The 26415-nt window shown below is 54.3% G+C and overlaps 1 protein-coding gene across 5 annotated transcripts in view; it reads right to left on the reverse strand.

The window, feature by feature from the left end:
• The window catches only part of SH3BP4 (SH3 domain binding protein 4), an 81064-nt gene that overhangs the window by 48499 nt on the left and 6150 nt on the right, over positions 1–26415 (reverse strand). The window contains exons 2-3 of one of the 5 annotated variants that reach the window (XM_072719124.1): positions 20973–21179; positions 16516–18380 (exon numbers count right to left, since the gene is read on the reverse strand). The exons of 2 other annotated variants lie outside the window; for them this stretch is intronic. The gene's annotated coding sequence lies outside the window, so the exon portion shown is untranslated. The remainder of the gene's footprint in view (positions 1–16515; positions 18381–20972; positions 21180–26415) is intronic. 2 more of the 5 variants (XM_072719125.1, XM_072719123.1) reach the window with 2 other exon arrangements.

The raw sequence follows: 26415 nt of genomic DNA on the forward strand, positions 1-26415 counted from the left end.
AGAGAGTCTGCTGACCCTATTTCTATACCAGCCCACTTATGCAATGGGGCAAAGGGCCAGGCGTGGTAGGGTCGGGGCACGGGGAAGTGGGCAAGTAGCCACAGGTGCCTGGGTAAATGCCAGACGTGCCGGCCAAGACGGCAGGTAGGATGACAGGTGGCAGGGAAGCAAGGCCTGTCAAGCCACAATGGCTGTCTCGAGATGCTACCCCTCAGGAAGGGAGGCCTCGCCCAGGCAGCAGTGCCCCCCCCACCCCTCCCCAAGAGCAGCTGAGCACCATTAATTAGTCTTGATCTCATGGGATCTCATGCCCAGACTTCACCCTGCATTTTTCATTGTTCCGAGAGAAAAAATCAATCCACTCTAAGAGAACCAATTAATAAAATTAAATAAATAAATAAATAAATAAATAAATAAATAAATAAATAAAATAAATTTATATTTTGGTAGACTGGCCATCGCCTTCATCTGGAGTGATAATCAAAGTCCACACACACAACACTGTTAATTGCAAACCTATTTCGGCAGGTGGTGGACGATTACAGCCAAGGGAAAGTGTCTGAAATCACACCTGATTGAGGTGGCGAAATTTTCTCACCCCGGACACACGCAGAGCTGGTGCACTTACCTTCTCCAGAATTACACAACATCTCGAATTTTACAGACTACGTATGCGGTCAGGAATATCCTTTCCCCTCTCCTGTATCACACCTATGTTGATAATGAAGCTCAAGGGGAAAAGGGCTTATTGAGACGGACACGCAGACACCCACGGTGGTTTATATACGTGCCCTCCCCGTCTGTGGGTTCCGTGGGGTGCCTGATGCAGAATAAGCCGGTGATTTTACTCCCTGCGTGCGGCTGGCCGGCCTTCCTGGCTGCCCTTCCCCCCGGGGGGAGGCTTCTGTTTGCCTGTGTGTGTGACAGAGGGACTCGGTGCCACCTGCCTGTCTTGGGCACGCGGACTCCCTCCCACACCTGCGTCCAGACGCGGCTGCTCCTCCCCTGGGTTTCTGACCCCTTTGGTTGCAGCCAGTGGGCCCTGTTCCAGAACTCCTTTTTATGTATCTAGGTATTTATGAATACGGAACTCTTTATGTATTTAATTAACGCAGGAACAAGTGGTCACATGTGAGGCAAGAGCGGCTTCCCCAGCCACCAAGCGGGGGGTTTTGCGGAGTCTCGATTGAGGAGAATCGCTTAAAAATGGGCCGCCGCATTGGACAACATCGCACTGTTGCGGGAGATTTTTTAAGAACCTGAACACGGACGGCCTCATCAGCATCTTTGTGCTGTTACTTGACTTTAAGGTAGAAATCAGAAGGACGTGCTGTGGTTCAAGCCAGACGCTGCTCTCGAACACTCAGAAAAGACCTCCACCCAACCAAAGAGTCACAGACATGGCTTGTTGCATTTAAAAAAAAAAAAAAGCAAAGTTTTAGGGCCTCTGGGTGTCTCAGTTGGTTGATCATCTGACTCTTGATTTCAGCTCGGCTCATGATCTCAGGGTCGTGGGATCGAGCCCCGGGTCAGGCTCCATGCTCGGCGCGGAGTCTGCTTCTCCCTCTCCCTCTGCTCCCCCCACTCCCACACTCTCTCTTTCTAAAATTATTAAGTAAATAAAATCTTAAAAAAATTCAGAAAAACATAGGAACATTATTTTTCCAGGCTTTGACTAACTTTTCCAACTAGCGGGTGGTCACTTAAGGATGTGGGGCATCTGACCTGGCTCCCAATCCTGAGCCTCCCCCGTGGGGCTGGAAGTTCAAGTCCAGCGTCCAGACAGTGAAGGAGAGAGCTGCCCACAGGCGGTACCCTGGGGCTTTGATTCTGACCCTATAACTATACCTTTAACCCTATAACCCTTTGATTTTGACCCTGTAACATCTCCCGAATAAATGGGAGATGACCCCGGTCAGGGAGCTGTGTGTGGGAACAAGCCGCACGGCAGGAGGCAGCCAGGTACATGGAGGACTTCTGCAGGTTCACAGGTCACTCTGCCCTTTGCAAGCTCGACGGCCTTGGCTGAGGGACCCAAATTGAATCTGGGCCTTGGTTTCAAGTAGAAAACACAAAATGCTCAGGGAATGAATAAAAGGTTGAGAACCTAAGTGCTAGCATGGGTATCAGGGGGTGGTTCTCCTACTAAAACCCTGATCCTCTCGCTGGCTCCCGGGTGACGGTGATGCTGTTGGTCCCTGGCCCACACACTCTGAGAACCACTGTACGATGCGTGATGGTCAAGAACGTATTGAGGAGACAACTGAGACCGGACCCTCTCGGCCACTGGCCTGAGGTCAGGAAGTGGAGAGCCGGGGTCGCCAGGCACGGTGGTGGCCCAGCACCAGTGACCGATGCAAGGTGAACAGAGACCCCACAGCAGGCTGCAGCAAGACCAGATGTCCCGGAGTGAGCCCCTAAGACGCCACACTGGGCTCCAACATCACCCTTCTTCCTTCTTTCCTTCCTCCGAGACATAAATTATAAAACCTCCTCAGGCTTTTAAAGGCTTTTAAAGCAGGAGGGAGTCACCCTGCCCTGTTCAGGTGCGAGTCCCGGAGAGGGTGCAGAGTCAAGAGCCACCCCACAAATGCCGACAAGCCTGAAGATATTTAGGACGACGTGGTGTGTTGAAGGCTCAGAGCCGGTTAGGACGGGGACTCGAGAGTCCCGGCTCTGTGTGACAGCTGGGCCCACTGCAAAGTCTTGCCCTCTTTCCTCATTGGGGTCACGGAGCAGGGACCACAGGGCCTGGGCCTGAGTGCCGGGGGGCCTTTGCCCAGAGCCCCATGGCCACCTCTGCCCTCCCCACTGGCAGGGCCACCAGCCGTGTGAACTCTTGGGTTCTCCTTCCTGGGGTCAAATCTTCACCCTGGCAGCCTGTCACCTGGGCAACAGTTTAAAAGGCAAGAGAGGGAGAAATGTGGCTGGAAGCCCCCTGCACCCCCCAACCCCTGGTCGGCTTTTCCAACAGATCCCAAACTCCGGCCCTCGAAAGCCCCCTCCCTAGTCAGCTTTGTAAAGGGGGTGTGTGGGGGGTGCCCCTCCCCGCCCCCCACCAGCCTCCCTGCTGGAAGGTGGTGACATTCGAGGTTTAGAAAACCCAACTGTCAGGGCAGCCCCGGCGGCCCCGCGGTTTAGCGCCGCCTTCGGCCCAGGGGGTGATCCTGGAGACCTGAGATCGAGTCCCTGCATCGGGCTCTCCCCGCAGGGAGCCTGCTTCTCCCTCTGCCTGTGTCTCTGCCGCTCTCTCTGTGTCTCTCATGAATAAATGAATAAAATCTTTAAAAAGAAAACCCAGCTGTAGAGCAAAGGGAGGATGCGGAACATTCTAAGAGCATGAAATGATTCCTGATGCGTTAATCTGACTTCGCATCGCAGACCACTCCCCGCCCCGCCCCCCCCCCAGCCTCCCAGAACGAGCCAGACCCACAAAGCCCATACAAAAACTGGGTCAGGGATGGAATCGTTGGAACAAACACTTTCTGAAGCCCAAGACCTGAATAAAGTAAAAAAAGGGGACCATTCTGTATTTTTTTAAACTCTTCATCCGAAATGAATCTGCAGTTTCTAAATCTCTTTGTTGAGATAAGCACAATGTTATCCGGAAATGCGAAGGAGTCCCCAACCTCAGGGAATATCCTACTTTTTAAACGAGGCCTTTTTAAAAAAATGCAATCTTGCAAAAAGTGAATAAAAGTCACCAAACCCCTGCGGGCTCGAGAAAGCCACTCTCAGAGCGGTGCGCACCTGGGGAAAGGTTCTGGGGACGGCCACAGCGTTGGGTGACTGTCCCCCCAACGCCAGCAAGGCCGGCCAAGGGCATGGGGTGGGGGGGTCACGTCCCTTTGGGTCCCCGCTGCGGGGCGAATGTGTGGCGCCGGGTCCTGGGCGGAACAGAGCAGTGCAGGGGGCACTATCGGGGCCGCAAAGGCGGGTTCCGTCTGCGTCTCTCGTTTCCAGCCAAGCACGTGCAGCGGCACGCACGCTCGGCACGATCCGTCCCTCTGAGGGGCTGCTCTGGATCTGGATATCGACTCAGGCTCCCTTTTGTCATCAACCACCAAAAACGAAGCATGAGAGGTGAACAGGCCTCTCAGCACAGCTTCCGTGGCCGCTGCTCGTTGGGTTCAGGCGACAGGAGGTCAGCGAGAGCCAGGCTGCAGCCTCCCCACCAGGCCTCTGCTCCCCGTAAAGCACAGAGGGACAGCAAGGCGGCAAGACACTGGGCTCCTGCCTTCTGGAACTGGAAGGAGGAGAAAGCAGGCGCCGAGAGGGAAAATGCTCGCGGTGCCAGGACTCTCGATGGGGCAGGCGCCACCCCGCAGGTCTCGAGGTCTGCACGGGACAGGAGGCCCTCGGCGGGTGAGCGGCCCGGGGTGTCCGTGTGCCTTGAGCGCCACATGTGCCCGAACGCTCACCTGCCACACTGGTGGCCGACAGTCATTAAGCCAGACCCCGCCGGCTGTCTCAGCTCCTGCTGGATGGGCTGACACAGTGGCCGTCCTCATTCCCCGGGACCAGTCACCGAGCCTGGCCTTCGCGAAGGCAGCACCGCATTGGCTCAGTTGTCCCCTTGCTGTGCCGTCCAGCTGCTCTCCAAATGGGCAGGTGCGGCCCCCATCCTCACTCTGCCTGTCGGAACACACTCCCCAGGGCGGCCCTGGGGTCAGGGCCCCAGCCTCCCGTCCTCCAGAGGGACAACCAAAGCATATCCACATGGCTCCCAGGATCACAGTGGCCCTCAACTCAGAAAGTCACCCTGCATTTGCCTTCCTCCTCATCTCCTGCCCTCGCCCCCCCTACCCCCGCTCCTGCTTCCAGGGACCAACCCTCACTCCCCCACCTCTCCATACCAGTCCCCAAATCCTTACCTCAGGCTCTGCATTCAGGGCCAAACCAGAACAGATGGCTATTCTATAGTGTTAGATATTCCCAATTTAGAAAGCCAAGGAAAGACTCTGTTCCATTAATAAGATACACTGATGTCTGGGTGGCTCAGTTGGTTGAGCATCCCACCCTTGATTTCGGCTCAGGTCATGACCTCAGGGTTGGGAGATGGAGCCCGTGTCCGGCTTCGCCCTTGGCGTGGAGCCTGCTTAAGATCCTCTCTCTCCCTCTCCGGCCCCCTGCTCCCTCGCACGCACTCTCTCTCTCTCAAAAATAATCAGATACATTTACACTCCGCTAAACTGGAGAATAGCAAATGGTATTCACGCTCCAACTGACATTTCACATTAAAAATAAATACATTCGTTGAGGCTCACGTCCAGGCTGAAGACCAAAGCCGTGAGAGCTCGTGACTCCCACGGAGTTCCTGAGCCCAGGTCGGGCCTGGAACCCGGCTCAGGTCCCAGGCCACGTGTCAGCAGGGACGCCCACCCCCACCTGTGAAAACACCAGGAGCTACGACCTCCAGTCCCCTGCACTCAGGCCTCTGCTCAAATGTCACTTCCTCGACCCTTCAAGAGACCTTGGTGGCCCAAAACACCAACTCAATTCTCTTTCAGTCTGGAGGCCAGTCCTAGAGTCCAGGTACCAGGAGGTCTGGTTCCATCTGGAGGCTCTAGGGAGAGAATCCATTTCCCCAACTTTTTTGGCTTTTAGTGGCCCCGGCCTGTGGCCCCTCCTCCATCCTGATCCATCTCCCTCATCACAAGGCCTTCCCTGAGGTCAGGGCACCTTTGCCTCTCTCTTAAAATGACACTTGTCATTACGTTATACGTAGGCTAACCCAGGGTAATCTCTCCTTACACTAATCATATCTGCAAAGTCCTTTTTCCGTATAAAGTAACATGCATAGGTTCTAGGATTAGGGTGGGAATATCTGGGATTATTCAGATTAGCACATACTGCATCCAAACCAGCTTGCTTTCACCCCCCATCCCTCAGCTGACCTCACTTCTCACTCCTCACATTCTCCGAGAATGGTTTTATTTCCTTTCCCTTCTACTAGAAAGAAATGCTCCGTGAAGGCAGGGACTCCATCCTGTTCACCTGGAACACAGCAGGTGCTCAGGCGACACTGTAACAGGCTAACCTGCTCGTGCTCGGGGGCAGGGACCCGCCAGTCTCGCTGTCCCCAGCCCCAGGCCTGCACCTAGCCCAGAGTAAGATGCTCCATTACTAACTAGCACCTGTCGCCTACACATAAAAGAAAGTCCCCCAGGGTACCTGAGACCTGCAGTTTTATTTTGGAGAAAGTGTCAACTCCCAGGGGGTCCCAGCTGCCCTGTTCTTCCATCAAACCTACCCTCCCGTTGTCTCCCCTACTTCCTCTGGGTCCCCCGCTTCCCTTGACTCACCTGCTTCCCCTGGCTCATGAACACAAGGTGCCCTGCTTGCCCTGCCACCTGCCCATCTGGGGCCTGGCTCCATTTCAAGGCCATTTCAAGGCTCTCCCTCCTTAGTACCCACTGCCAATTCCCTTCACCGACCCGTCAGCCACCTGCACCCTAAAATTCCTGCACACACACCTGCTTCCGCCTATAGGGAATGCCTCCTTGGTATCTGCCTGCCCCTGCAAAAAGGACTCAAGGTCCAGCTCCTACCCACCCCTCTCACAAAGCATGTGACTTGGGCTCTTGGCAACAACCCCCACCCCCGCCCGCTGCCCCTACTTAGAGGCTGGCACTTCCAGGCCATTTAAGCACAGGTGAGCTCCTTCCAGTTCCCGGGGGTGAGTCTCTGATGGGCACTTAGGCTCTCCAGAGAAGATGATGCTACATCTCTCCAGTGTCCTGCTCCTGGGCCTTCCCTTGGACAGACCAATAAACCAAGCCCCCACTCAGCAGTTACCTGCCGTACCTGCCGCAGGGCGGGCTGTGAGCCCCACCTCGGTGCTGCCAGCAGCCAGCCTGGGGCCGGCACCCGGGGCGGGTGTCCACGCATGGAACGGAACAAAACTGGGGAAGCCACAGGTGTGTCCCCAGGTGCCACAAGTCAGGCAGCCAAGAGCAGGCGATGCCCCTCCTCACCTGGGAGAGACAGCCAGGCACCGAGAGAAACTCAGACTGAGGCTGCAAAGGATACGGGGCTGGGGGGGGGGGGGGGGGCTGGGGAGGCTGGGGGGTGTTGCCAAAGAAAATACAGGACGCCCAGTTAAATTTGAATTTTGAACCATGACGAATACTTTTATTTGTGTAAATGTGTCCCAGTCAAATACACCTGGATGCCGTGCATTTTTGTTTGCTGAACCTAGCACTGTGAGGGGGTGGAAGGATCTACAGGGGTGGTCACCCCAGGTTGCGCACCTCCAGGGAGGAGGGGGGTGGCCTCCCAGGGAGGAGGAGGGGCGATCAGCAGCCAAGCCCGCTGTGGTCCACTCCTTCCGGACCTCACTAACAAAGATAGTAACTTCCCACTAAAGAACTTTAAAAAAATAAAAATCAAAAACGAGTCTTGCTGCCTAGAGAAGAGGGTTGTTTCAGTAATATTTTTTCCATTGCCGCATAATCCGCAAGAACTCACAAACAAAGCAGTCACTCTCCAACCACAAAGATCGCCATGGAAACAGATCACCTCCATCCCGAAAATCATGACTTCACCTCACATTCCACCAGAAACCGACTACAGATTGTTACCAGAAAAATCCTTGTGCAAACAAACACAAGCCAACTGCCACTGAATGGCAGGAAATGGAGCCGCTTTTTCTAATTTTAACATTCTCTAGAAATGCACTTGTTCTAAACAGGCAGGGCACAGTCTCCCCGGACCCACATTCCAGCAGTAGCAATCACCTCCAGGGCGTGGAGCAAAATGCAGGTTGAGAGCTGCTGGCGGGACTCGAGCCCCAGGCCCAGCTGACTCTCTCTCTCTCTCTCTCTCTGGCTCCTAGAACAGGAAAGTAATCCCAGGCCAGGGGGTGCCCCACAGAAGGAGACCCAAGGGGCAGGCTGGTCAAACGATTAGGGTGAGTGTGGGCCTAATTTCACAGGGACAGCCGCGACCCAAAGACTTGACCACAAGGCCACACCTGGAACCCTCCAAAGTAATCTGCCTGGGATGGGATGCAGAATGGGACTTTCGGGGGCCGTGAAAGACTGCGTGGCCAAGTGACAGCCTGCCATGGAGGGCTCATTTTTCCATAAAATTCAAAGAAGTCCTGCAGTTCAATAAGGAAAAGGAGTTAAAAGCCATGAACAAAGGACCTTCACCATGGAAGAACCCAGAGTGCTGATAAACATGGGTTTATGGCCATCAGTCAAGAGGAAAGCATAGGGGCACCTGGGTGGCTCAGGCGGTTAAGCATGTGGCTTCGGCTCGGGTCCTGAGATCGAGCCCCGGAGCTGGCTGGCTGGCTGCTCAGTGGGGAGTCTGCTTCCAATCTCTCTCAAAAAAAATAAATAAAATCTTAATAAAAGAAGAAGAAAGCATGCACTAAAACAAATCAGACAGCCTTTTCCCTTCCATCGGGAAGCATCTGGCTTCGGCTCGGGTCATGATCTCCGGGTCCTGAGATCAAGCCCCAGGGATGGCTGGCTGGCTGGCTGCTCAGGGGGGAGTCTGCTTCTCAATCTCTCTCTCTCTTAAAATAAATAAATAAATAAATAAATAAATAAATAAATAAATAAATAAAATCTTAATAAAAGAAGGAGAAAAAAGTATACACTAAAACAAGTCGATAGCCTTTTCCCTTCCATCGGGCCTCCTCCCAAAGTAAAAAGTCCGATGACAGGGAGCGGTGGTGGGGATGCAGAGTAACCGGAATGATCCGGAACGCTGCCTGTGGGAAGTGATGCTGGACACCCACCGGCCCCCTGCTAGAGGGCTCCCCGAGAGGCATCTGCGTGCTGGCGGGCCCTAACAGCAAGGGTGGGAAACCAGCTCTGGTCCTCGAGAGGAGGCGGGGGCAGTACACGGAGGTGTTAGCGCACAGTGGAAAACCTGCAGCTCTACCCATCAACCCCGGTGAACTGCAGGAACAGGATGTGCAGGAACCCCGGGAGGGCTACGCGTCGCTTACCCGGCCCCGCGTCACAAATGACCACACGCAACACACCTGCGTCGCGGTTTCTGCAGGTGGGGGATCCAGATGTGGCTCCGCTGGGTCCTCTCCTTCCGGCCACGGTCAAGACCTCGGCCAGCGCTGGGCCTCATCGGAAGGCTCAGCTGCCATCGGCTGGCTACTGGACCGCAGGTCCTTGCCAAGTTGGACTGCCTGCGTGGCATCGTGCTCAGTCGAGGCAGGCAGGAGACAAAGTCTGTCATCCAGAGGGAAGTTAATCTCCTACGTAACCTCACCATGGAGGGACGTCCATCCCTGGACGAACTCTATCAGGGCTGGCTTGCCAGGCCACAGCAGGGGGAGGGACGACACAAGGGTGGGGACCACCGGGGGCCATATGGGGGCTGGCCAGCCACAGGCAGAAATACAGGCTTCCACGTATGTGTACGTTACAAACGTGGAAAACAATGGACAATGCTTAAGGACCCAGTGTTTATTGGCTACGTGGAAAAACTATAAATAGCAGGGGGAAAACCACAGAGTTCAGGTTAGGGGCTACTTAAATGCTTACACTAGATTGGAAAAAAAAAAAAAAACCCACACCGGGGGCGGGGTGAGAGGACCCTGGCGTTGGGGAGGGCCTCAGGGCTTCAAACGTGAAGTTCCACTTCTTGGCACGGCTGGTGGCTACACAAGTCTATACAGGCGTTTGTCGTTTTTGTGATGTTCTGTTCATCGCCCCCCCCCCCAATGTTCTTTATATTTCCTCAAGGTTTAGGGACCACAAGGCTGGCCTTCCGGCCCCTCGTGGAGGAGCAAGGGCAAGTGTCCTGCACGCCGCAGCCGCCTCCCCTTTGCCCTGCCCTGCAACAAAATAGACCAGCCTCGAGCCAGAAGCAGGGCCCTCCTGGAAACCCTTCCCTCCCCAGCTAGCGAGCCAAGTTCAAAGGCCTCCAAGCTTTACCTGGAAGGACTGGAGTATGACTCAGTTCTCTCTACCTCCTCCCCGACTCCCTTCCCAGCAGTTGAAGGTGGGATCGGCGGCCCTTCAGAGCTCAGGCCCCCTTCACCAGGCCAGGGGCTCCGTCCAGGGCCTCAAAGTGCCCCGTGCTTGGTGGTGGTGGTGGTGGTGGTGGCGGGTGTTACTTCTTGAGACAACTGAAAACAAGAACCATCGATGGCTGGGAGCTGGGAGTCACCCAGACCACATCCTGTTTGGCTGCAGCATTGATTCAATCGTGCCAATATTGGCGAACAAAAGGACTTGCTACGCAGGCTTACAGAAGAGGGACGTGATGTCTGAGGCAGGGAAGCAGCCCGGCCAGCGTCCCCGCACTGGTCAGCACTGGTCAGCACCAGTCAGCGGGCGCCAGCCGCCCGAGCGCACGCCAGCTCGGCCTCCGAGGCTTACGGGGGGTGCAGGGCCTGAGCACCTGGTCCCTGGGCCCAGGGGCCGCGAGGGGAGGCAGTGCCTGGGACCTTGCCTCTTGCCCGGCCCTCCACGCCCTGGCCCCCCCACAGCAGGCTCTCGGGTAGTAGTGGAGGGAATGAGTGAGCGAAGCGCTTCTCCAGGCGGCGTGAGGAAATGCAGGCTCTCACTGGAGTAGCTGAGGACCAAAGGGTTCCTGGGAGCAGAGCAAAACCTCCCCCCACACCGGGAGGCCCACGGCGGCGGTGGCGGCCACCCTGCTCTCCAGACTCCTGTCCCACAGCCAGGCAACATCTTGGAAGGGAGGAAGGGACACAAAGGAATGACGAACTCTGCAGTCCACCCCCCTTAAAGCCTGGCCTTCCTTGGGAAAATCCTCTACCAATCGCACAGCCTGTTCCTCCTGGAGAAGGACCCAGAAAATGTGTTTTCTCTAACATACGCTAAGCATGTAAGGAACCTCGAAGAGTTTCTTCCGTGACCATACAGGGAATGTTGAAGCTTCTCCCTGAAAGGTGCAGGGAGTCTCGGTTGGGGATGGAGAGACACCCACTGGGCGTGAGAAGCGGAAGGGGGGGCAGGGGGAGGACCTCCTGGAGGGCCTGGCCAGCCATGAGGGGGTCCCCAGTGCAGTCAGGACCCTAACGGGGCCATCCTGGCTGTGTCACCTCACAGGAGCCCTGAGGACCCCAGTGGTCACCTCTGAGATGCGGGACCCCCCAAAGCACACAGGTCGCTGGGGCTCACCCAGTGTGGGACCCCTACGCTCTGGTTCGATGCACCTGAGTGCGAACAGGTGGGCCAGGCAATGGCACCCGTCCCACCCGAGCGCTTCTGCACAGACTCGGGGCGGCCCAGGGTTCAGGACCCAGGGTTCAGGACCCAGCTCCCGCCCTCACCGGCCTGCAGGGCCTTGAGCAAGCAGGAGAATCGCCCTCATCTCTGAAAAGGGGTAAAAACGGGGTCCACCCCACGGGGCTGTTGTGGGAGCGAACCATGTGTGTGAGGCACTTAGAACAGAGGCAGGTCCGCCGTCAGAGCCACCTCGGTGCTCAGGGGACAGACCCCACGTGCACACACACGTGTCTCCTGCTCCTCCCAGCCGCCACCTCCTCGTCTCTTCCAGGCTCAGTCTCCTCCCTCTACTCACGCTCAGGCTTATGCCCCAATTCATCCTTCTGACCATATTTCTGACAAGTTGTGAAGCCTGAGCCCTCTCCTCCCCTGGGCACACCCCTGCCAGCCCCGCCCAGCACTCTGCCCATCGCGGGGGCCCAGCCACTCAAAGTGCAGTCTCCGGTCAGAAACGCAGCTACTCCACACCGACTGTGCCAGAACCTGCATTTTAACAAGATCCCAGGTGATTCCCGAGCACCTGAGATCTGAGACTGGGGGACAGCAGGTGCAGCCGGAGACCAGCATTGGTTCCCAAGCTCCCCTCGAGTCGGGTCCCATAAGACTTCTTGCCTGAGATTCTGAAACCCCTGCCTGGGAGCCAATGCATGCAAATGTGCACGCGTGCAAACGTGCTTGGTGGCTTCCTCAGTGCCAGGCGTGTTAGCAGGGCTTGCTCCCTGTGCCCAGATTCAAAAACCGAAAGCATGTAAAGGAACAGATGCCTGGAAGCAGCCGTGTGTACTCTGAACGCATTTTAATCGGGCATCTTCGGAGGAGACGATCCCATCCTGTCGTCTATGCGTCCACCTCGAGTTGCTAACAGGATGAGCGGGGCCCTGGGCTCCCACCCCAACACCTGCTGCTCCGCTCTGAAGCCCAATGTTCCTGACTCTGAATGTCAGAGCAGCTTATAAATGGGCCCATTGTCTCCGCTGCCCTGCTCCCCTTCTCGGGTTCACCTGGCAAAAAGATGATCCGCGTCTGTGTTCAGAAGTCGGCTCCCTCATTGGCCGGGAGAGCGGCTCACCTCTCAATGTCTGGTCCAGGAGCAAACAAAGAACGGGCTGACGCAGAAAGACGGGCCACGGCCTGACCGGGGTGGACCGGGCCCACGGCACTGTGCTTTGCAGAGAAGGGCTGTTTCTGGCCAGGGCCTGGGGGCCCCGGGCTCCTCCTGGCAGGGGGTGCCTGGTACCACTGGCGGCCCTGGCAGTCCACCCGCACCCTGACACCAGCCGTGGTGCAGCCTCGTGACGCAGACACGCATGCAGAGGGTCAGTCGGGCATGAGAGCCACTGAGGGACCCCCTGCTGCCCACTCACTTGCCTGCCACTCTTTTGTCAATGCTTTTTTTTTTTTTTAAGATTTTATTATTATTTATTCAGGCACACAGAAAGAGAGAGGGAGAGAGAGAGAAGCAGAGACACAGGCAGAGGGAGAAGCAGGCTCCATGCAGGGAGCCCGATGTAGGACTCGATCCCGGGACCCCAGGGTCACACCCTGGGTCGAAGGCAGACGCTAAACCGCTGAGCTACCCAGGTGTCTCTCTTTTGTCAATCCTTAAAGATACGCTTTCTTTAGAATAGATTTAGAGTCATAAAAAAGCTGCGAAGATAGCGCAGGGAGTTGCCACATACCTCCTGACACCCAGTTCCCTCCTACTAGCCTCCTACACAGGGTGCCTCATTTGTCCCAAGGATGAACCCACGTTTTAATGAACTGAAGTCCATGCTTTACCCAGACTTCCTAGGTTTCTTCCCCTGACGCCCTTGTTCGGTCCCAGGATCCCATCCAGGACACCACGAGACACTCAGTCTGGTCTCCCGAGGCTCCTCGTGGCTGTGACAGTTGAATTCCTGCACCGCAACCCCCAGCCTCCACTTCAGGCCCCGAACTCTGCAGAGTGCGAGGCAGCTGCTGGCAGGGCCACGCGCGGCCCGCTCCCAGAGGCGAGGCCAAGATGCGTGCCAGGCGCATGTCACACGCCCGAAGTTTTATGATTATCCCCATTACAAATCGCCACGTGTCCCAGCCAGGCAAGGCCGCTGTGGTTAACGATGAACTGTATCCCCCTCTGGTGTGGGCGCACGGACTGGCTCCGATCCACCTCATTCTCTCCCTCCTCCCACTTGACGGCCAAAAAGCACCCCAACACCACCCGGTGAACACACGGGGTGCCACGGGGAGGGGGGACGTAGCAAGGAGCCGGGGAAGCTGTGCCCAGCAATGAACCCCTTGTTTCTCCTGAGCTGGGAAAGCTCATCCATGGGGACAAGGGTAGGCACCCCCCTAAACCCCGGGTTTCCCTGAGCCCCGAGGGTCCCCCTGAGCATGCGAGGCTAGCCTGTCACTACAGCAGGGGCCCCAGGGCTGAGTCGGGCTGAAGCTGCAGGATCCTGACGCCTCAAAGCTGTGACTCAGGATCACCATTAGCCAAGGGTCCTGTGTCCCAGGGCGAGCCACCCCACCCACTCCACTGGGCACTGTGTCCTACGGGGGGGGGGGGGGGGGCACGTGGAGTCAGGTTCACTCCTCTCACGGCTCTCCCAAGGCGGGTTCCCACGGCTGGCGAGGAGCTGACCCACAATAAGGGAAAACGTTCCTTCTCGGGTTCAGGAGAAGCTTCCCAACCACACCTGCCAAGCCAGACCCAGAAAAACCCTTTGCAAGGGCTCACATTCCACATGGGCAGTGCCACCCGCAGTGGCCCCCAAACCCAGGCTGCAGAAAGGGGAGCAAGGCTGGGGGAAGTGACACAAAGCATCCAGTCTGCTCCCGCGGGCCCAAAGTGTGTATTTGTTCCCCCAAAGCTGGGATGGCTGCTAGGCTGGGGCCTGGCGCACGAAGGTGGCCTTGCCGCCCTGTCCGCAGAACAGAGAGCACCGACGGCTTCTGCCAGACGAGGCTGCGGTCTGGCTGGGGATGCTCGCCCAGAGCAAGGGGGACCCTCAGGGGGTGCGGGGGGTGGGCGTGAGCTGCTCCTGCTTCCAGTAAACACAGGGGCCGTGAAGAGGTTCCTCCCACGACACCCCCGGGAGACAGCATCCCACCTCACGCCACGATGGCTGCGTCACCCAAGGACATATAGGTGACTCCCGTGTGGCCAGTGCTGTTTCCACCACCGCTGAGTGAAAAAGCAGGTTTGCAGAACTGAGCGCAAATGACCCCATTTCTGAAATAATGTCCGAGTGATTTATCTCACGGTGATGGAGCGATAGGCAAGTCAGATGACTTAATTTCTTCTGCAGGCTGCGTTTTTCGAAGTCTCTGATAAGCACGGATCGCTCATAAACAAACAGCTCCGACAGCGACCGGCCGGCCTTCACAGGCACCGGGCAGCTGCGACTCTCAGGTTCCAGGTCCCCAGGGCGATGTGGGTGTTTGAGATGTTATGTGTCACAGTGGACTTCCCTTAGATGGGTTCCTTAAGCAATCTGCAAGAGGGAAGGTGGCTTTCTGGGAGTAATGTCGGGGGAGGGCTTGTTCCCTCTTTTCACAAAGAAACTCCTCCTTCTACATGGTCTATTCAGAAATAAGCCCCCCAGCAACTGTGTGTGATGGGAGAAAACCCCAGACATCCAGAACAATTCAATGGAGTCTTCATTTTTTACCCTAAGCAGTGTCTGTACCCATCTAATACAGAAAAAGCCTTGTCACGGAAACTCTCTATGGAAAAACCTAAGTAAATGCCACTTAGAAGGAGCGGAAGAGTCAACAAGCATGAAAAGACACTGCAATAATCACCAAATGCAAATCAAGGAGGCATCACGTCGCCTGCATTAGGGTGGCTACTATCAAACCAACAGGAAACAGCAGGTGTTGGGGACCCTGTGGAGAAACCAGAACCCTGGTGCCCCATTGCTGGGAATGTAAAAAGGAGCAATCGTTGCGCAAACGGTCCGGCAGTGCCTCGAAAAATTAAAAACTGAACCACCAATATGATCCGGCGATCTCACCTCTGGGTATACATGCAAAATAATTGAAGGTCTCAATAGATATTTGCACACTCACGTTCGTAGCAGCATTATTCACAACAGCCAGGAAGTGCAACTTAAATGTCTGTGCGTAGATGAATGCATAAAGAAAATGGAATATTATTTTGCCTCGAAAGGAAGGGGATCCTGTCACATGCCCTAACACGGACGAGAGCCTTGAGGACTTTACGCCAAGTGAAATAAGCCAGTCACAAGGCGACAAATGCTGTGTGACTACACCCATAGGAGGGAGCTATAGCAGTCAAGTCCATAATAGAGCTGGAAAGTAGAAAGCCAGTTACCAGGCTCTGGGGGAAGATAGGAACCGTCTTTCGGTTTTGCAAGATGAAAAAGGGTGTAGGATGTTGTGCAATAACGTGCACATACTATATACTATTGAGCTGTACACTTAAAAACCATTAAGATGGTGAATTTCATATGGTTTTTTTTTTTTTTTAATCATTAAAAAGAAGATTTTTAAAGAGAAGGAGATGATAGAGGAGGCGCCTGGGTGGCTCAGTTGGTTAAGCGTCTGTCTTCGGCTCAGGTCATGATCTCAGGATCTTGGGATGAAGCCCTGCATCAGGCTCTGCACTCACCATGTAGTCTGTTTCTCCCTCTCCCTCTGCCCCTCCCTCCACTCTGCGCTCTGTCTCTTTCTCTCTCTCAAATAAATAAATAAAATCTTTAAAAAGAGAAAGAGGGAGGTGTCTCAGTAGCCTACTTTGCTCGGGTTGTTTCTGAACAAATGTTTGTCAACATCCTACAGCAACACACATACCAAACTCCTTTCAATTTGGGCCTGGTACCCAAGACAGGTCTGAAGCTGTTAAAAAAAAAAAAAAAAATCTCTACTCCAATTGTTTTATGTGGCAAAAAGTGTCCCCGGTCCCCCAAAGCTAATATACAAAAAAGACAACTGTGCCCAAATGCCACTTGGGAACACAGAAAATGAGAGGTACAGGTCAGCAGAATCCACGGCAGCCCGATGGAATCAGCCCCAGAAGTCAAGGTCAGTCAAGGTCACTTGACCGAGGAAAGTACTCTAGACCCTGAGAGATGGGCCCACTCCAGCGGGAGAAGAGAGACTCACTTTTCACCCTCTCTGTGTCTGTAATACTTGAAACTGTTACAAAAGCACAAAAGCACGTGTTACTCTTCTAATACGGATTCAGGCACACCAAATGCTTAGAAAAAACATCATCTTGGGAATGATAACCAAGACATGTATTGCAGGGGGTGGGGGTGGGGGGGAAGGTCACTCTAACCTGGTGATTTTCCGTCTCAGCTGGGCAGAGCCACTTCAAGTTGCTTTTGAATTTAGAGATGCAGGGGCACCCAGGTGGCTCAGATGGGTGGGTGTCTGACTTCGGCTCAGGTCATGATCTCAGGGTCCTCTCCCTCGGCAGCCTCCCCTGCTCGTGCGCGCGCTCTCTCTCTCTCTCTCTCTCAAATGAATAATTTTTAAAAAAAAAAAATTAGAGATGCAGAAACCCCAGCTCCAGTCCAAATGACCCTCTAGGGGAGGGACCTGTGCAATAGTTTTAACCCTCACAGGTGGTATTCTAAACCTGCTGAGGTTTAGAGATCCACCAAGACCTCCCTTATGGTCACAAGAAAAGTAAGGAGGTTGCCTGCATCAGGCCTCAGGGCTAACGCCAGTGGCCCAGGAAGTCTGCCCAGAGCAGCTGGAACTGAGACACCAGGACGCCGAGGGTTACTGTGTGTGTGTGAGACAAAGAGACAGACAGACAGGGGTGGGGGAGGGGAAACATAGCCTTAAGGCCTCAGAAGGAGATCCCACGGGGTAGAAGGCAGCAAAAGCAAGGATCAGGGTTGTGTACAAACACATATCCCTTAGGGGACCACTGTGGACTCCTAGGGACTGGCCTGGAGGATGCAGGGCAGAGCAAGCTGAAGACAACTGCTCAGAGGCCAGCCTGCCAGGCCCCGTGCGCACGCCACACAGAGAAGTCCAGGCTCACTCTGTGAAGCCAGGACAGCCTCAGAAGTCTGCAGGCCACATCGTGGTTTTGGTTCTTGGGAAAGATCAAAGGCCGCAGGAGAACCATGTCCAGCAGGCTGAAGCCACCGATGCCCGTGAAGGAATCAATGAATGAATGGATGGGAAGAAGGAGGCGGCGGCCTGGGTCACAGAGCCACACTGCTCACAGCTGACGTCCGCACATGTGGGACGTGACATGACTGTGGAGTCCCACAGAAACCCACCAGCACACGCATCACATAACATCCCCGGTGCAGAGAAGTGGGGGGGTTGAGCCCTGGGGCGGATCATCCCCCGATGAAAGCATTAACCATACACATTCAAAACCATAGGCACACAAGACTGCAAAACTCAACTAATTAGATATCCCCATGCAACAAAAATTGGGTACAGCAGACACAGAGACACACAAGTCAAACTTCTTAGCAAAAACCAGGCCCCAGGAAGGCGAGGGATGGGGGGCGGGAGCCTGGCCAAGTGTCTCCATGAGAACCAACCCCATGCACACCCTTAACACTCATCAGGTGACTCCAGCGGGCATGTTCTCCTTTACTGGCTCCCAAATCAAGGAGAAGGAGCTCACCAAGAGGGCTGAGAAGCAGACTCTTCAGATCAGGTGGTGACAAAACCAACGGGAACGCCATTACCCCAAAGGCGAACATTCCAGAAAGGAGGCTTTCAACCCAGTGAAAAGAATCGCTCACCCATGGCATGAAATCTGTCTAAAAAACTAAGACGGCCCATGAAGGGGGACAGCGGAGTATCAGAAAAAGGGGGGCCGGAAACGCTGAACACACACAAAAGAGGTTAAAAACTGTAAAGTGACAAACAGATCTGATTATCATGTGGAAGAAATGGTTAGCGGTAAGCCAGAGAGAAGGATGCTCCCCACAGTCATCTGGGGGAACGTGAGCCCAGCTCCCGAAATCCGATAGTCCCACGGATGGACCATATGGCACCCAACATAAAACACAACATCGTCGACGAGCTTAATTTAATCGACCTACATCAAACTTCCAGTCCTGGAGAAAATGCAATCGCCGTGCAAGTGTCCAAGGAATACTCGAAAACGCTGGAAGCATTCCTGAAGCCTTATCTGAGCCCTAAGGCGGTCACACCAGAAGTTAACTAGGAAACAAGGAGGAAGAAAGAGGGAAAAATGGAAAAGGAGAAAAACTAAATTCTTGAAAACCTCCTGGGTTAAAGAGGATATTAAAGTAAGAGCTAAAGACTCCTCCTCGGAAAGAGGGAGAAGAGCTCAGGGTCCTTCCTAACTGCTGGCTCTAAGCAGTCACCACGTGATGATTTCTGGGGGCGCCCCCCCCATGAACACACACCTGTAACCACGCATCCCCATCTCCGTTCTACCGGTGCTGCCATTTCTGTTTATTCCCTCTGGGTTCAAATATTCTGGAACTTTCCATCAGTCATCACCTTCACCATAATGCGAACCTGAGTTCCAGACCTTCTGGGAGACCACAGACCTGGGGGCGGGGTGGGGGGGTGATCCTGCCCACCATTCATTCCATCAGCTGTGGCCCCCTTACGAAGGACTAGGTGGCCCTGGGTGTGGTTGCCCCCACCCCATGGAGGGAAGGCCCAGTGGGGCTTCTCCATGGGTGGCAGGAAAAGCGGAGGCGCCTTCACTGATCTGGGGCGGGGGGGGAGGGTTCTCATATTGTATTAATTCTTAGTTCAATTCATAGAGGCTAATCAGGAAGGCACCACAAAATGGGAGATATTTGAGGGCAAACTTCTTGGGTATAAAGACGTATCTCTGACCATCTACCACTCAGAGTCGTCAGGATCCATGATTCCAGATTATCTCAAGCAAGAGGGCCATACGGTGCCTGATGTGGTGTACATCACGACATGACAGCTTCGATGGAAACAAGGGGCCCACCCTCCTAGCATTAGGGTCTCCTCACCCCCATCCTCAAGCCTTGGCTCCTGCTGGTGGACTTGAATCATCCGGATGACCCACGTGGCTGTCATCTGCCCACTCCCATCTCACCAGAGACCCCACCTTGCCTGCCTGCCCATAGCATACCCCCCCACACACTGCTCCCTGGTCTGCTTTTCTGGTTAGCACCTGGTGCACCCCAGGGGTTTCCCTACCCCGGGGAAGACCGGGCGCCCAGCATGGGGCACAGCAGTGTAGCCCTTGATAGCCTGGACTCCAATCTGGCTTCTGCACACACAACTCAGACAAGTCCCCTACCCACCTACCTGGTGGCTTAGCTGTCTGTCCCCTGTTCCATGAAGATGGTGAGAGTCCCTCCCCACACGGGGTTGTAAGGGCAAAGAGTTTACAAGGCAAGGGCTGAAGCCATGGGACGGCACAGAGCAGATGTTAGGGATGTCTTAACTACTACTATTAACTAATTACTACTATTATAAGCATAACACATCTGTGTTAAACAAGAACGCCCAGGAAAAATCTGAAGAGAGGGACTACATAAACACGATTTATTAGCAAAGGGGCATTCCATAGTTTTGGGGATTTTTTTAAGATTTTATTTATTTATTCATGAGCGACACAGAGAGAGAGGCAGAGACACAGGCGGAGGGAGAAGCAGGCTCCATGCAGGGACCCTGATGCGGGACTCGATCCCAGGACTCCAGGATCACGCCCTGAGCCAAAGGCAGGCGCTCAACCGCTGAGCCACCCAGGCGCCCCCATTCCACAGTTTTTTAATCCTTCTGTTCTCCAGTATAAGGCTAATTTAATTAAAGAGAGTGCTCCTCTTTTCTCTGCCAGGCAATCGATGTTCACATTGATTCCACACCAGGACTATTTGCCGTCGATGAAAATAACTTTGTTTCTGACATTTCTGAGCATCCTTACGGTTCAAAGCAAGACACAGGAGTCAAAGATGCAGACGCGGCCCAGTTGGGATGCGGACCTGTTGGCCCTAAGAGGGCAAATGAGACACCGGTGTCCAACACAGGCACCGCCTGGGAGAGAAGCGCGCAGCATGTGGCAGGTGGTCAAACTGAGTCAAGCCCGTGGCGGTGCTGACCCGAGAAGTGCTCACGAGCAAATGCCCTTTGCTGACACGTCCGGGGTGGAGTCACTTTCAATGATCTCAGCCCTTCCGCTCCGAAGGGCTACGTGTCCACAGCTGCCAAGTGGAAGGCCCGCGTTTGCGCTGGAGTGTTCGGGGAAACCCATCGGTTAGCACCCAGGCATCAGCACCCCATAGAACTCTGGACTCCCTGGGTCTGGGGACACATTCATGAGCCTCGTGGCTTCGGTGTCTTCATGGGTAAGATGGGAACGATGCCACTGGCCCTCTGGGTTTCCACGAGGCTCAACCAGGCAAGAGGCCCCAGCGCAGTGGCTGCCTGCAGATGCTTACAGCACTAGCCTCTGGTTCTCTGCTTCTCTCCCCATTTTAAATGTACAGATGACTTGGTTTGGCCGAAGACGATGGAGGGGGCTGGGGGCGGACGGGTGGCGACACCTCCCATCCCCGCCCTCCAATTTTCACATCCAAACAGCTCTGATTTCTGGGCACTCCCTCCCGGGCCTGTCTGCGGGGCTCCCCAGAGCTGCCTATTTGCAATTCCCGGCAGTAAACTCTGAAGGCAAAGGACAACCGCAAACAACCTGACACATTCAAAGTCACACTCGCCCAGCGTCTTCCCATAGTGCCTAATTTACAGTCCTCTGCGAAGCCAGAAATCGGCATTTTTTGCCCCGCACGCCTCGCTCACCTGTTACTCCCGGCCAACGCCGCTCTGCCCTCGGGGATCGCTGCCTTTCTCTCCGTGCTCCCGCTCATCAAAATAAGCCGGCTTCTTCCCAGAAAAATAATCAGGCTCCCAATTTAGCACGCGGCCAATTTCTTGACAATTCCGCTAATGACAAAAAAAGCGGCGTTTATGACATCATGTTCCAGCTCTTAGATATGTTCTTTTAACCTTGAAAAAAAGTCATGGTTTTAGTCCGAGCACGCGGAGGACAGCTGGTTGTCCTCCCGGGGCCGAGGGCCGCCCTGCAGTTCCTCCCCAGGTAGAACCGGGATTAGCCGGGTCAATGTGGGTTAAACGCAGAAATCCCGTGGATGGCCCGCAAAGCCGCCCGGTCCCCCGCCTGGTCCCCGCGGCTCCTGCAGCCCGAGAAGGGGGCCGTCGGGACGGGAAGGATGGCCCAGCCGGGGGGGCTTCAGGACCCGACCAGGAAAGCCAGGGACCATCCTGCCGTGGCCTGGGTGCACAGGTCAGAGAAACCCACCCCCGAGAGGTGCTCCCATCTATCTGGGGTCCCTCTAATGTTGCTTTCACTGGAAAACCTCCCCTTCTTAATACCTTTTCCTTTCTGGAATATTCGACTGCTGTGGCTCTCTTAATAATCTGACAGTTGGCTTGGTTTCCGGTGTCATTCTGTTAAACAAAGGTAACTCTGACACGGTGCAGAGCGGTCATTCAATCAGATGGTTTTATGAGACTCTCCTAGTAAGTCAGGAGGGAGAGGCAGCCCTGTGGGTCACAGGGTCACGGGAGCCTGTGGGGTAGGGGAAGGGGGGGCGGTGAGGGAGATGAAGGATGTGAGGAAGTGTCCAGGATGAGGGGCGGGGTGTCAGGGCACCTCCCTGGCCCCTTTCAAGTCATGCCTACACTTTTTTTTTTTTAAGAAGTTATTTATTTATTCATGAAAGACACAGATTGAGAGAGAGGCAGAGAGAAGCAGGCTCCTGTGCCCGATATGGGACTCGATCCCAGGACCCCGGGATCACAACCTGAGCCAAAGGCTCAACCACTGAGCCACCCAGGCGCCCCTATGCCTACACGTCTTACTGAGTTTTTACAGTGTCTGAAAGTTCAAAGCTGAATGAAGCCCAGAAGGACTGTTCCGTCCGGCCACCTGCCCCTCACATCCCCGGCCAGGTGCTCCCAGAGAGCGGTCACCTCCTTTGGTACCTGGCACTCACCCAACCACCTGCTGCCCCCCGCCCCCTGCAGGAGCCTGCCCAATTCTTTCATCTCTCTCTCAGTGGGGCTCCTGTAGGGGCCGACCCCCCCAGCCTGACCTCTCCTCCTGTGTACTGGTGGCCGCTGGCCTAGACAGAGGCCTTGCCCAGTGGTGTCTCCACCCCACCCCACCCCCTACCCCACCTGGAATACAGTGGGCTCAGTGTAAGTGAATGAGTCCAACAGCAGCTCATCACCAGGAGAAGAGGGCCAGGGACGGCGTCCCAGAGAGTTACAAGAGGCTCAGCTCTCGGCCCAATCTAGGGGCTCCCTGTGCCCCCCGAACTCCGTGACATGGACCTGGCACCCGAAACCAACAACCGGAGTGAACGAGCCCTCCTGCGGCCTTCCCAGCAGCCCCCAAAGTGCTGCCTCATGTTACAACAGGTGAGCGGTGACTCATGGGCGCGGCGCTGAGTGCCAAGACCAGAGGAGGCCGCCAGGCCCCTTTGCAAAGCCACGCTCAGGAGACGGGCCAAAATATATTCCACCCACCAGTCAGCTCTCCTCTCCTGCCAGGATGACGTCCTGTGACACCAGACCGCAGTCAGAAATCAAAATGATGGCCTCCCTGGTCCACTTTCTCCTCTTAATGAACCTGGCAGGTGTAAACCAAGTCGGGGGCGCTGCCCTGAGCTGGATCCAACAACTGCAGTCCACCTCGCCCGAGCGGATCAGAGAGGCCGCCCCACAGAGCACCGGTGACACCCAGAATGACGCGACCCCGGGGGTGCTTTACAATGACAGCTCGAGACGCTGACCGCAGGGAAGTCATCAGCCATTCGCTTCTAGGAGGGAGGGGGCCCTGAGGACCTCCCGACAGAAGCACCTCCCGTGTTCTAAGGCACACACATCCCCCCCACCCCCAACCCCGATGTGAATGTTTCTGAAGCCAGTGTCTAAGTGTACATCCTAAAACTGAGCTGTGCTCTTCCAACCCTACCCCAAAAGCTCACGCTGCTGAACATGAAGATTTGGACGGTCAGGAATCAAGCCCCACAAACAGGGTACGGGTAAGCCCAAGACTGGTCTCCAAGTTCGCCCAGTTGTACTCAACAGATGCAAAGACTCTTCCCGAGGTCACTGTGTCTGGAGACACTTTTCTGAGTAGCGATTACACATTCATTCAACTATTAATCTGATTAGAAGTTCTTCGTAGATTCTAAGCACCATGGCGATTTAAAAAAAAAAAAAATCCATTCAAAGGAAAAACTTCAAGATGTCCAGTGCAGAGCTATTTATAATTTCAGCTGTCTGTGAATAACGACTTGTTAAATAGGGTGCATCCCCGAACCATCTGACAGTCATTTGAGGATCCAAATCTGTGTTTACTGACGTGAAAATATGTCAACAACAATTTTAGGTAAAAAGCAGTGTTTAAAAAGCATGGCATCCGTTTGAAAGATGTGTATTTAAAGAACACATGTGCATGGTGCACATAACACGTCCCCACTCTATGATCCTGGTTTTGCTTGGAAGTTTCTAGACTTACGTGTGACAACACTGGCACCTTTAATCCAGAAAGCACTTGTATTGAACACGACACGCTTCTCATCCCCAGCTCACGGTCAGGCCTTGGAACGCCCGGGTTCAGTGGCCCCTGGCGACTGGCTGCTGGTCCCCTGGTCCGTGCACACTGCCGGCCAGAACCACACTCCGGCTCAGGTGTGAGGCTGGGTCACAATCGGTTGACACTAACCCTTGCATTTCCTCCTGCTTCCAGAAATTTAAGGAATGGGGGAGCTAATCCTTATTTAGACATTTACCAATACTTTATGTCACTAGTGTGCACCTGTACACATTTCAAAGGTCAGACTGAACAGCTAAAAATATCAAAGCCCTGCACTCCTGTTTAATTCAGATGGTGAAACATCTCAGAAAACCTGTTTACTCAGTATTTAAGAAAAATCTGCAGTGCACACAAGATTCAAGAGGCCACAGTCACAACTCCCCAGGATTGGTGGGGGGACCAAAAGCCCAACACAGGAGGATGATGCAGTAAAACCCACATCTCCACGTTGACATCTCCCTGCTCCCCAGCAGGAAGCACCACCACAAAGCCGGGTCTCGAAGGAGTCCAAAAAGTGGTCCCATGTCAAAACTGAAGGTAACCAGAAGCCCAAGATTCAAACACAGACAGGTGTGTGGGATTGAGAAGCCCCAGATGTCCCCCGGGGTCACTGAGGACATCACTGCAGAAAGGAACTTCTCGGATCCCCATCTCTGGAAACTTAGATTTCACCTATTTCTGTTCCCCAGCAGTGGCCTGGGTACCAAGAACGATGCTAAAAGAGCAAGATCCAGGGTTAGCCACTTAATTCTTATTAAGGATTTTCCTCGAAGCACATAGGGCCTTCAGTGGTGCAAATCGGACAATTTCATCATTGACTGATTGAAAGGGCCATTTACAGAAGGCTCCAGCACATGCCTGACACCGCGGGAAAGCCCAATAGATGCATCAAACCACAGAAAAATCCCCATGTGAAAAGCTGGGTATGAGCATCTCAAGGGTCTGCGTGCACACGTCCCCAAATAGCACCTGACAGATTAGCATCTCAGTATCCAAATGACCTGAAACTCAATTTCTCAAGCTCTTAAACTATTTATAAATAAAATACTGAGGGACACCTGGGTGCCTCAATGGTTGAGCATCGGCCTTTGGCTCAGGGCGTGATCCCGGGGTCCCGGGATCGAGTCCCACATCGGGCTCCCTGCTTCAGAGGGAGCCTGCTTCTCCCTCTGCCTGTGTCTCTGCCCCTCTCTGTGTCTCTCATGAATAAATAAATAATAAAATATTTTAAAATAAAGTGAAATAAAATAAATAAATAAAATGCCAAGTGAAGGAACTGACTAGGCTCCCTCCCAGAGAAAACGAACTCCTGGCGGCCCCTCCCCTCCTTCCCCAGGGCTGGCTGTGCCACATGCTGCTGCTGGGGTCACCAGCCCCCCAGAACAGAGTCCGTTCCTCACACATCTGTCTCTGTGACCAACAGACACTCTCCCTCAAATCACAGGGGGTTCTAATAAGCTACAAGCAAAATATGTGCGCTACAAAAGCCCCAAGGAGCTCATTTTTGACGTAGGGCCGGTGTCCCATCTCCTGTGACATCACCCCGAGTTGGCGTCCTCTGACAAAGGCCTGAGATGTGAGCAACGTGGGAAATTCTGGGCTCCTCGTCCAGCACCACGGAGGTAAAACATTCCCCCAGCTGCCTACCAGCACAAAACCAGGACTCAGGAATAGGGCTTTCCTCCTGTACACGTCCTGAACACTGATTTCTGAAATTGTAAAGGGGAAAAAAAAATCCCAATTTCCACCAGGGGTATCTGGGACGGGGGAGAAAGAGTGAGACCGGCCCAGAGGAGACAACCCTGTTTACGACTACCACCAGCCTCACCGCCGTCGCCTGAGTGATTCTGGTCTTAGGCCCTGGGCCCGGCCCTCTATGTGAATTATTTATATGTGTTATATCAGCTCCAATAGTTATTTCCAGTGAAATTTCAACACAGTGCCCGTAAGTTCCATTCACACACAAAGGACACACGCAGATATCTGATACTCCTTCTCAAGGCTACGATTCTGGGGGCAACAGAAAATATCTGAGAGTCGGTGCATCTTTTAACAACATTCCGCTTACTACTTTTGTATCCAGAACCCATTAAAAATTCAAATCCTTTCAAAGCGCGCAGCGGCGTAAAAAGGGTAAACAGGTGGGGTGAGCCTAGCTGAATGAAACGTTAAATGTCAGAGTGACGGGGAGTGCCACTTGACAGCATTTGTGAGTAAGCTGATTACTATTCACAGGCCAGAATTCTTAAAAGCCAGAAATTACTTGTCATATATTGTGCGTCTTGAACTGTTAAGACGTCTAAGAAGAGACTGTTCATGCTGTCTCTGAATGGTCACATGACACGCTCACCTTGGGCAGCCCCGGTCGCCGCCTGTCCATTCGCTCATCCGTGGGACGTGCTGTCTGGCACTGAGGATGTGGCCATCAGTAGAATGTAACCGGCGCCCAGCAGCGCCCGGCCTCGGGGGACAGCACATGCAGGAAGCAGCGGTCAGCTCCCGGCCTCGGGGGGCGCAGGAAAGGTTTCGGAAGAAGGGGCCTGAGCTGGGTCTTAGGGACCAACTTGTCCCCCCCAGCCACAGAGCCCGAAAAGGCATTTGGGGAAGTCTTTTAAC

This window comes from Vulpes vulpes, chromosome 9 (genome assembly GCF_048418805.1).
Source record: "Vulpes vulpes isolate BD-2025 chromosome 9, VulVul3, whole genome shotgun sequence".
Taxonomy (NCBI): domain Eukaryota; kingdom Metazoa; phylum Chordata; class Mammalia; order Carnivora; family Canidae; genus Vulpes; species Vulpes vulpes.